The sequence below is a fragment of the Sciurus vulgaris genome (genome assembly GCF_902686455.1).
Source record: "Sciurus vulgaris genome assembly, chromosome: 9".
NCBI classification, from domain to species: Eukaryota; Metazoa; Chordata; class Mammalia; order Rodentia; family Sciuridae; genus Sciurus; species Sciurus vulgaris.
Window position 1 is genome coordinate 135,600,332 of NC_136469.1, and position 11,248 is coordinate 135,611,579.

The 11,248-nt window shown below is 40.8% G+C and overlaps 1 long non-coding RNA gene across 1 annotated transcript; it reads left to right on the forward strand.

The window, feature by feature from the left end:
- The first annotated feature begins 223 nt into the window (after window positions 1-223).
- Window positions 224-1,082, forward strand: LOC306669181. The gene is made up of 3 exons (XR_013766048.1): window positions 224-356; window positions 702-768; window positions 957-1,082. It is a non-coding gene; the product is annotated as an uncharacterized lncRNA (long non-coding RNA).
- Window positions 1,083-11,248: the final 10,166 nt, after the last annotated feature.

The window sequence follows — 11,248 nt, forward strand, 5'->3', positions numbered from 1 at the left end:
AAGACTTTCATTTCACCATGGCAGAGGCAGTCTCTGCTCAACTCTTCAGAAGTTTATAGTTACAATGGGTCAGAGTTCACAGGAGCTTAAGCTCTTTTCCAGTTCTGGGATTCCAGGAATGTTTCCTATGGAGTCTGTGAGTGGACTTCAGGGACCCTCTGAACTTTAATTTGAGAACATTCCCAGAACGCCTAGGGAAGTCTGAGGTCCAAATAATTGGAACTCTGGACCAGTTGCCCCAGGTGAGTCTAGGAAATGAGATGTGTGTTCACTTTTCCTGTGGGCCTGGCTGGAACATTCTGTTTCATTTATACACACATTCCCATGCAACTCACGTCAAGGTGGATGGTAACCAGGTGGGTTCTGTCTTATGACCAGTTTCTAACCACCCTGGACCCTGTTTTCACCTCCTACAAAAGAAGAAAAATAACACCTGCTAAATTGGGTCACTCCACACAAATAAAAATAGGCGTGCGAAAGAAGCCAGCAGATTATCAGGCAACTCTTAGGTGCTTAATAAATGCTTTCTAAAGCAAGCTTGTTCAAAACTGACATTCATATACAATGATAAAGCATTTTAAGATTCATAAGTGATGTGAGGACTTCTCTGATAAATTATTCCTGGCATTAGGTTCCTTGTAAGCCAGAAATAGTCTTTCAGGGAAAATTTGTAATTGATGTGCTTCATCCATTTTTTCCAGGGACATTTCTGTCAGAGGATTTTGCAGGCCGTTATGAAGAAAATGTTGCTGTCTTCTGTGTTTAAAGGTAACACGGCTGATCCCACTTCTGCCCACCCTATTTCTCATTGAGAATGTTGTTCTGTTATGCAGGCAGATGTCTCCTGTGTTGTATATCCAGGAGAACTGTCCTGGGTCCTGCTCTGTCTGGGTCTGAATGTTTGTGTTCCCCTGAGTTCTCACACTGAAACCTACTCACTGATGTGATGCTACCAGGTGTGAGCATGGGCTGGTGACTAGGGAGAGCCTTAAAGTGGATTAGTGAACTCATGGAAGAGACTCCAGGAACCACCTCTCCTCTTCCATCAAGTGTGGACACCATCTGTGAACCAGAAAGCAGGCCCTCGCCATACTCTAAAGCCACAGGTGTCTTGATCTTAGACTTCCCAGACTCCAAAACTACAAGAAATAAACTTCTGTTCTTTGTAAGCCACTTGGTTTATAGTCTTGTGTTATAGCGGCCCAAATGGATTATGACGATCAACTGCTTTTCTTCCTTTCACTTAAATCTCTACATTCCCTATTTCTCTTACCACAACAGTAATACGTGATCATTGTAAAAAATATTGACATGTTTATGGAAACACATGGCCTATAAAGGAAGAATTTCCCATAATTCCAACCTCCTTTTAAAAGTTTGGCATATTGTTGCATTCACTTTATTCAATGAACATAAAATAAGTGAACGTTTTAACAAAAATAGGATTGTACAAAAGAACTGTTCTGCAATTCCAGTTTTTAAAAATCTTGTGCATCTTAAATAAGCTTCACATCAACTGAGTTTCTCTGTCTCTCTCTGTAACGGTTGTGGAGTATTCCAAGGTAAGGTGTACCTGTTGTAATTCTGCCATCTCCCTTCCAACCTTTCGGATGCCTTTGTTCACTGGGAGATCAAATATTTCATCCATGCAAGGTCTCTGGAAGATGGAAGAAAAAGAAACATTGAGTGGCAGGATCCTTGTTTGAGACCACAATGAAGCGAACCCACCTGGTTACCATGGTTACCTGGTTATACTTATGGAGGCCGAGGGGCCTGGAGGTATTGTGGATGGTGGCACTCCAATAATCCTATCTCATCTGCAGGAATGATGCACTTTAACGGCAGCTTCACATGGTTTGTAGATTAGGCTACATCCATACGTTATGTATTCAATCAACAAACATTTTGAGTGTGTAGTTTAAAATGTTATACTGGAATAAATTTCCTTAATAGATGAAGACTGGTCATTATTCTCAGGGCAATAATCAATTGCATTCCTCTTGACATAGTTCATTTGCATTTCTATGGACAAGAATAATTTGCATTATTCACAGTTTTCTACAATTTACAGAATGGTAAAGAGAGGCAAAAAGGCAGAGATAAAGAGCCTATTAGAATGGTTCTCCAGGAATTTTTCTGCCTATTTCAAAGACTTCCTGAATTTTTTAAAGACAATGATCACATTTGTATACAACTGGAAAAATGCAGCATGGAAACTGAAGGCCATGCAGGTAAAGGCAGGCAGAAGCAGCAGAGTGAGCCCCAAACAGCTTCCCAACAAGCCGAGCATCTTGCCGGCTCCAGGTACGCTGGGCACCTCGCTATGCTCCTGGAGTGATTCTGTGCCTTTGTTTCTTGTTTTCAGGTTGGATTTCCTTTGGAACCAGCTTCTTCTGCGTTGATGAAGGATGTCCTACCATTTCTTTCTAGTTCATTCCAGCGAGATTGTTCTGACTGTAGAATTCTACCTAATCACCGGGTCACTTGGATGAGACTGAATAGAAGTCACCCTGTCTCTCACCAGCTGGGCTTAGAAAATAGAGAAAACCTGCAGGCTTTGGTTGAGTTTTCAAGCATCACTTTTGCAGAAAACTCAATTTATCTCTTTGAGGTCTAGCTCTCGTGAGCACAAATGTCAGCTGAAGTAAGCCGCCTTTTGGAATTCAAGCACAAACTCTCGATTCCCAGGTTGTACAGGGTGAGTTCTTCCTATTTTCCAATCTCTGAAGGGATCTGAAGGACGAGGATAGCACTGGGGACCTCAGAGCATTCCCAGTCATCTCTGAACCACGACTTCCTCTCTGTTAGTTTGCTCTGCGAACTGTCCTAACGTTTAGCAAAGTCTATCCAGACTCTGTTCTACAAAGAGCCACCTCCTTCCTTGATTTCCACCAACTCTCCACCCCACGACATCCTGGTGAGCATGTCTGATTCACGGTCGTTTGCCTCCTGGGCATGGGACAGCATCGCAATGCGGGTCACTCCAAACCGATGGCTAGCAATCCGTTTCCTTTCCTTCCGTGTCTCTTTAGCCAGGCCTGCTGCTCGGCCACCCCTCTTTCCTTCCTGTTTCTTCCTCTCTTTTCTTTGTCTACTTTGCAGAGAAACCCAACTTATTTCCAGCCTCTATTGCCTCCTCCAAGTTCAAATCTATTTATTTATTTATTTTTTTTTGGTAACATGCATTTGTGTATTCAATGTAGTTCTGTCTATTCTGGATCAAGTAAGCAGAAAAATTTATCAAGCAAAATTTAAGAGTGCAAGAATTAACAGGGTTGCTGGAGACAGAATAGGCTAGGAAATGGGAAATGGGGCAGCAGTAGCTATGAGGTCACTTGGCAGCATAAGACAGCCCTACTGCTGCACGGGACTTCCCAGTAGCACCACCTGACTGCAGAGCACACGTGGTGTGCTGGGGCCCGCTGCCCCTGCATGCTGGAGTCAAGATCACGGCGAAATGTCCACAACGATGCAAGTGCTTTGGCAGATGAGGAGCAGCCCGTTCCGCACCTCTCTCTCTCCCCCACCCCAGGCTGCGCTGTGCCATGGGTGAACGCGTGTTGTTCCTGTCTCTCCACTCCTCACCCGCACTGCCTGCCCCTGAGATGCACACTTGATTGCAGTCTTTGCTTCCCACAGTCGTCCCACTTTTGAGTATTTTGCTTTCTGTGACTGTATTTGTACCCTCTTCAGTCCACAGGACAGTCCTGCAAAATAGGTCCTATTATCCTCCATTTTACAGGTGAAAAATTGAAACCTTGGGAACAGTATGGGATTCAGTGAGAAAAATGCAACCAGGAAATAGTGGAAATGGGTTCTGAAGTCAGGGCCACCTGATTCCCAAGCCTACATTCTCATTTTAAAATTCGATTTTAATTTTTATCAAAATTTCTCTCTCTCTCTCTCTCTCTCTCTCTCTCTCTCTCTCTCTCTCTCGCACACACACACACACACACACACACACACACACATGCACAGTCTAAGAACCAAATGGCCATTCCACATTTGCCTCCATGTCTCTACAGACAGGCTGCGCTGCCACTTCTTGATCCGTTTTGACTGTCAGCCTCTTACTTCTCTTTGCTGATGCAAGGATTTAACTCTTTCCCCAGCTACTTCCCCTGCTATGATCACTGCCCCCAAACCCATCACAAATCCACCATCATTTTCCTTAGAAACTATTTGACAGATACCAATATTCAACAGATATTTTACAATAACTGCACAAACTATTGACAGCTAAGCCATGGAATATTCTGTAACGCTATTGTAAATAGTATCTTTGCTTGAATTGCATTTCTGTTTGTGGTTGGTAATTAGGAATCAAATCAATTTTGTTCTATTGATTCTGTACGTGACGATCTTGCTATATTAGCATATCAGTTTGACTCCGGTCACCTATTCCTGACACATGGGCAATTGTTATTGGCTACTTTCATATTTTAAGCCCTAGAGGAAGTTTTATTTAACAGTGTCAGTATTCATTTAGATTTATACAGGTCCATCGTTTTTCCTTCCGTGTATCTTTGAGCTTTCATCTGGGACATTTTCCTTCTCTTTTGACATTTCTTTTAGTTTGTTGATGACACATCCTCTCCACTTTTGTCTGTAAGTATCTTTCTCTTGACTTTGCTTTTAAGGATTCTTTTCCCTTGGCGCAGGAGTTTGAGCTAGTGGTATTCTTCTCCAGCACTTGGAAGACATCACTCTAAGGCTTTGGGGTTTTCACTGTTCTTAGTGAGAGCCGGCTAAGGGTAATACTGGTTTCAAGCTCATTCTGTTATGATGAATTTAAATTTTATTATGATATCCAGGCTGACATTTATAGTAATTCTTGGATCTGTGGCTAAGTATCTTTTCATAGTTGTTTACGATCCATTTTTAGTCATTTGGTCTTCAAATACTGCCTCTACCATTTTTTCTATTTCTGTATCCAGGACTTGAATTATTTGCCCACAGACCTTGTCACTCCTTCTGGTATATCTTCCACCTTCTTTCCATGTGTGTGGCTACCTTTTGTCTCTCAGTCAACATTTCTTCTGACTCGGCTTCTGATTCACCAGTTTTCTCTTCAGCCATATAATTGTTAGCATGATCATCTACTGAGTTCTTGGCTGATCAAGGCATCAGCGTGGCTCACCCCGATGGCGTTGACTTCAGTCACTTGGTTAAGGTGACAAGTCCCAGGCTCCTCACTGTGAAGCTCCTGCTTTTTCCTTTCCACTCTGCTTCATTAGAAGTGGGCCACTAAGTCCAGCCCATGCTGAGGGGTTAGGGAATTTGCTGAAAGCATGGCAGCCCTTGGTGAATCACACGACGGACGTTTCAAGGTCCCCCACGTAAGCCTCCTCAGAGGACCTGGACCTCCCGGTCAGTCCTGTGGTGAGCTCATGAAGACCTTCACCCCCACAGTTCTTCCACATTCATTATTTAGAGTTTTCCATCAGGAAAATTTGTCTCCCTCATTGTCTCCATCTCCCTCATTGACCAAGTCACTCAAGAACTTAGTGACGTTACTATGGGCTCGTGAATCCTTATTTCACTCTTTGTGCTATGATTCTATGTGTATACTACTTTTTATTTATTTTGTGCTCAACTTATTACAAGTTGGTCATTAGGCGCTCCCTCAGATTAGATTTTTGGACATGTCCTAGCCTTAATTTAAAAAAAAAAAAATTAGGTATTTTACTTGTTATGTGGTGTCATCTTGTGGGTTTCAATTTGTTTTATTCTGATGAAAAATCATATTAAGCATCTTTTTATTTGCTTTTTTTGATGACTGTGCATTTTAAGGATCTTTTTTAGATCTTTTTTATCCAGTTATTTCTTAATTAACAGATATATAATTCTCAAATATTTTCTCTTAGACTAATCTTTAACTTAATAGTGTCTTTTGCAAAGAGACTGTTTTTAACATTAACAAAATTGGTTTATTCATCTTTTTCTTTAATAGAAAATGATTTTAGTATTGTATCTAAAAACTTGCCTCAAACCCCAGATTATCAAATTTCTCCTACGTAATCTCCCTTAAGTTTTACATTGAGGTCTATGATTCATATTGAGCTAGTTGATACATCAGGTATGAGGGATGTAGTAAAGTTCAGTTTTATTTTTAATGAACACTTAGTTGTCTTAGCAGCATTTACTGGAAAGATAATCCTGTCCCCACTGAATTACTCTTGTTACCTTGTTAAAATCAGTTCACTGCATTAGGGTGGGTTGGGTTCTGGGCTCTCTGTTCTGCTTAGTTCATCTATGTGGCTGTCTTTTCACTAGCTCTACACTGTCCCTATTACTTAGCTTTATAGTGAGTCCTGCAACTCTGTTTTTTTTTCCAAATGGTTTTGGGTAATCAATTCTTTGCCTTTCAATAAAAAATTTGAATCAGCCTAACATTCTTAGAATCAGCTTAAAAGAATTCTCTCAGGATTTTTATTGGGACTCCACTGAATTTTACCCCACTTCACTTGTCTGCCACTGGGACAACGGAGGATGGACATGGGGGTTCTTCCAACAAACCCATGATTAGTCCTATCTTAGTTCTGTCTTTCCCTCTCTTGGCAAAAGGCACAGCACTGTTGAGACTTTTTCACAACTACATTTTCTTTGGTGTAAATCTGATGGCCTCTTGCCTTTAGTCATTGCTTTTTAGGATTTGATAGCGTGGAGTCTTTTAAGCCATATTAATGATTTTTTTTTCCATCTTAAAAAATTTTATGGAAATGTCTCCTTTTTCATTCTTTCTGCCTTTGTGGACTTATCCCTTTAAAATAATTTTGTTATTTTCTTTTTTAGTGGGGTTTCAAAGGAGAACACAGGCTCGTATACGCATAAATCAATCATCTTTAACCAGTGTTCTATTACGCTGCACTGTTTCCCACTGGTCGCACTTGGAAAAGGGTTTTAGTCTCCACATGTAAGTGAGATGTAAATGTTATTAGAATAGTTGTGGTCAGAACACGTGAAATGCTTTATTTTTAAAATTTTTCCTTTTTAACTGGCACATAATGGTGGTACACATTTTATGGGGCACAGTGTGATAATTTGATCCTTGTCTACAATGTGTAACCATCATACCAGGACAACTAGCATTCCCATCTCCTTAGGCCCTTACTGATTTTCTGTGTTTGGAGACTTTAATTCCCTTTCTTCTAGCGTTTCATAAAACATATTGTAGTTTATTGTGGTTGTAGTGAGCCTACTGTGCTGTGGGGCACTAGCACTTACTCTTCCTAACTAGCTATATTTTGATGCCTGTTATACAACCTCTCTCTTTCTCTCCATCCCTCTGTCTCTACCTCTGTTGCCTTCTGTTTCTCCTTCCCAGGTGCCAGTTTTGCTTCTTTCAACTCTAGATGCTAATAAAAAAATTTATTGAAGGCGTCTTAGTTTTTGTTTCTTTCCTCTAGTGATTTAAAAAGGAGTCCTGTTTACACCTCCTATGACAACGCGCATTTCTTTTGACTCATTTTGTTATGAAGTTCATCCAAACATTCTCCTTATAGACCAACAAAACCTTGGAGCTTATCTTAGTTATTTAATGTTGCTGTAACAAATTATCGCAAATTCAGTGGTCTAAAACAGCATAAATTCGTTAAGTGACAAACCTGGAGATAAAAGTCCAACACAGGTCTCACTGGGCTGGAGTCAAGGTGGGGCTGCATTACCCTCTGTGAGCTCTAGGGGGAGTGAGTTTCCTCCTGTCAACTTCCGTTCACTTGAGGCCTTCTTCCTCCATCTTTAAACACGTAAACTCAGCCTGGTTCCTTCTCATGTTGCGCTCTCTCTCTCTCTCTCTCTCTCTCCCTCTTTGTTTTGCTCGCTCTATCTCAATTCTTCCAGCCTCTACCGCTTTTACGTTTCTTGGCATTGTATTGGGTCCATTTGTGTAATTCAGAATAATCTTTCTGTTTCCAAGACAGCTAATTAGGGACCTTAATTCTCCTTTATTATGTCATCTAGCATATTCATTTGTTTTGAGGATAAGGACTGGGGCATCTTTGGGGACCATTACCCTGCCACAGATCTCTTTCCTACCTTCTGTTACAATCCTGTGAGCCAACTGCATAACTGCCTTGTAAATCAGGTTGGGAGTTCTTATGGACTGAAGGTTTGTGTTCCCCCCAAATCCATATATTGAAAATCCTAATCTCCAGAGTGATGTGTTTGGAGATGGGAACTCTAGCAGACTAATTAAAGTGAAAATAGGGGTAGAGCCCTGATCCGATAGAGTTTACATCCTTATAAAAAGAGACCCCAGAGTTTGTTCTTTCTTTCTGCTCACAATCACCAAGGAGAGCCATGTAAGGACCCAGTGAGAAGGCATCTGCTGCCTACCACCAGGAAGACAGCCTGCACCAGACACCACATCTGATCTTGGACCACCATTCTCCAGAACTGTGAGAAAATAACTTTCTGTTGCTTACACCATCTAGTCTGTGGCATTTTGTATGAAAGCCCAAGCCAACTAAGACAGGAGTAAACCCCACCTACCCTCGGTCAGGGTGACTTTGAAGTGACAGGAGCAGAGGCACATAGAGTGGGCTTGGAGCAGTGAGTGTTCAGGTACCTTGTCAGTGATATTTTCCTTTTAAAGGAAATGAAAAGCACTGGTTCAGACAGTGAATTGGGAAGAAGGGGGTTGATATGAATTCATTCTTTACTCTTCCACAGGACTATGAATAGAATCTGTGTTTAGAACCCAGAAAGCGCACATAGAATTAAACCATAAGCAAATGCATTGTGTGTGTGTGTGTGTATGTGTGTGCATGTATGCATGCACACACGTGCATTTTTCTGGGAAAGGTAGCCTCTAACCTTTATTTCATCTAAAAAGAATTTTACCCACCAAAAGTTTAATCTTTTTCATGGCCTGCCCTGATTTTGTTATTTGGGCACAGTCCATTTCCACTCTTAAACTTGAGACTTTCATAACAGGCACAGTTACTGATAGATTTTACAACCAACCCCAGCATACTATGCCTGGTCATAGTATGTGCTCAATAAATATTGACTTATTTTTAAGTTGGACCATTGCATTTGTGAGTTGAGGAATTGCAGACTTACTGGTAAGGGCCTAACCATCTTGTTTCGGTTTTGGTCACTTTAGTCCAAAAAAAATCTAAATATGTTTATAATAATATACTACTCATAGAGTTTCATGCCAAGTGGTGACACTTCATCCTGTAAGGAGAAAAAAGCCTCATTCACTTTTAAAAAGTTGTTTTGGAGTTTTTAAGAGGTGATCCAGTGTTCTGTGGTCAGGCTGTTCTTGTGCCTCCAGCTACATTGCTTCACGGTGGACCCCGAGTTGGCACCAACACCTTGTTGAAAATATTATCAGTGGTAAGAGACCCGCACTGAGAATTTTACTAGCACAAGCGAGGGTCCCTAGGAACAACGGAGGGTAGGAAGTTTACTGATTACAAGGCTGCTCTGTCTAGGAATTTAAATAGCTGCCCATTAGATTCATTGGGCTTGTGACTTGAACCACTAAAATACTTTCCTCTTAACAACAATGGAAGAGCTTTTAGCTTTTGCTTCTCCATTGGCTTCTCACTGGAGCTGATTAACACTGTCAAGCAATGTGTTTGTAATTACTAAATGGCTGGGAGGCTTGGGTCTTAAGTGTGTGTTCCATGCCAAATGACACACCATCTCCTCAGTCTTGGAAGAGACTTGTGTTTTGTTTTTTTTTTCCCAGGGCTGGGAATTCCAGAATTATCAATCAAGAATTGGATAGAAACTTAGGGCTCATCACATCCAGAACAGAAAAGAAATTCCTTCTATCATAGTGTGCTTCAAAGATTCTTAAACTGCAGGAAGAAACACATTTTACCCCACATGTGAGCATGCATTTACACACAACACACACACACACACACACACACACACATTTTAAAAGGAGTTCACAATGCTTATGATATATATTGATAATTTTAACTTTATTCTGTTTATTGACAACTGATGCTTCTCCATTTTATTATAATGTCTTATTTTATTCTTATTCTGGCCATGTGTGTATATGATATAATATAGGAGATACAAGATGTGATGTATGTCAGTTCTGGTTGTGTACCCACTAAATTGCATGTCTCACTATGTGTTGCAATTTGGATTTTGTGGACATGGGATGACAGAATGGCTAGAGGTGTTTTGTCAATCATTGGGCAATTATAGGACTGAGGGGTTTAATACTTTATAAACAGTACTCATATGTGTAATATCTGTAACTTTTAAAAAATATTTAATTGAGAAATACTGGATGTATTCAAGGTATATACAATGAAATGATTAAATATACAGTCCATCATGTAAGGAGATCCACAATCAAGTTGGTTAGCTATACTCATCACCGCCATGCTGGACACCCAGCGTGCTTGTCTTGTCCCTGGGTCTGTGCACTTTGATGGACATCCCCCAGCCCACCCCAACCACCGTTGGCACAGCACAGTGTGAACTGCTGTTCTACTTTCTGCTTCTATGAGTTTGACTTTTTGAAATGCTATGTGTAACAGAGATCATTGTCTCTATCTTTCTATGTCTGACTATTTTGCTGAGCAAAATGTTCTTCAGTTCATTCATGTTGCCACAAATGGCAACATTTCCTTCCTGAAGATATGCGACATACGTGATGCCTGTGAAGAGTTGGCTTCTAATAGTGCCATGACATAACATGTCATGCACTGGTCTAGGCTTGGGATAAAGTTCTTTCTTTCTTCCTCTCTTTCTTTCTTTCTTTTTTGTTTTGTTTTGTTTTGGGGATTGAACTCATGAGCACTCGACCACTGAGCCACATCCCCAGCCCTATTTTGTATTTTTTTTTAGAGACAGGGTCTCACTGAGTTGCTTAGTGCCTGGCTTTGAACTCGCGACCCTCCTGTCTCAGCCTCCTGAGCCCCTGGGATTACAGGTATGCACCACTGTGCCTGGCTAGATAAATCACTTTCTATCTTTAAGAAATGTTCCTTCTAAGTCTGACTTGAACTTGGGCTAGCCCCAATCTCAATGTAGAGAACCATCTGGCTAGTCAGACTATCAGAATTCTACAATACCCTTAGGGATCACCCTCATTTGATTTAATTTCAGGATCCTAAGGTGCTACGTTACTCAGTTGAAAGTCTACTTAAAAATTTTTTTTTTATTTTTACAGACTGCATTTTGATTCATTGTACACAAATGGGGTACAACTTCTGAAAGTCTATTTTTTTAATGTGAAGTCACTCTCAAAATTTGTGACTATTCTGAT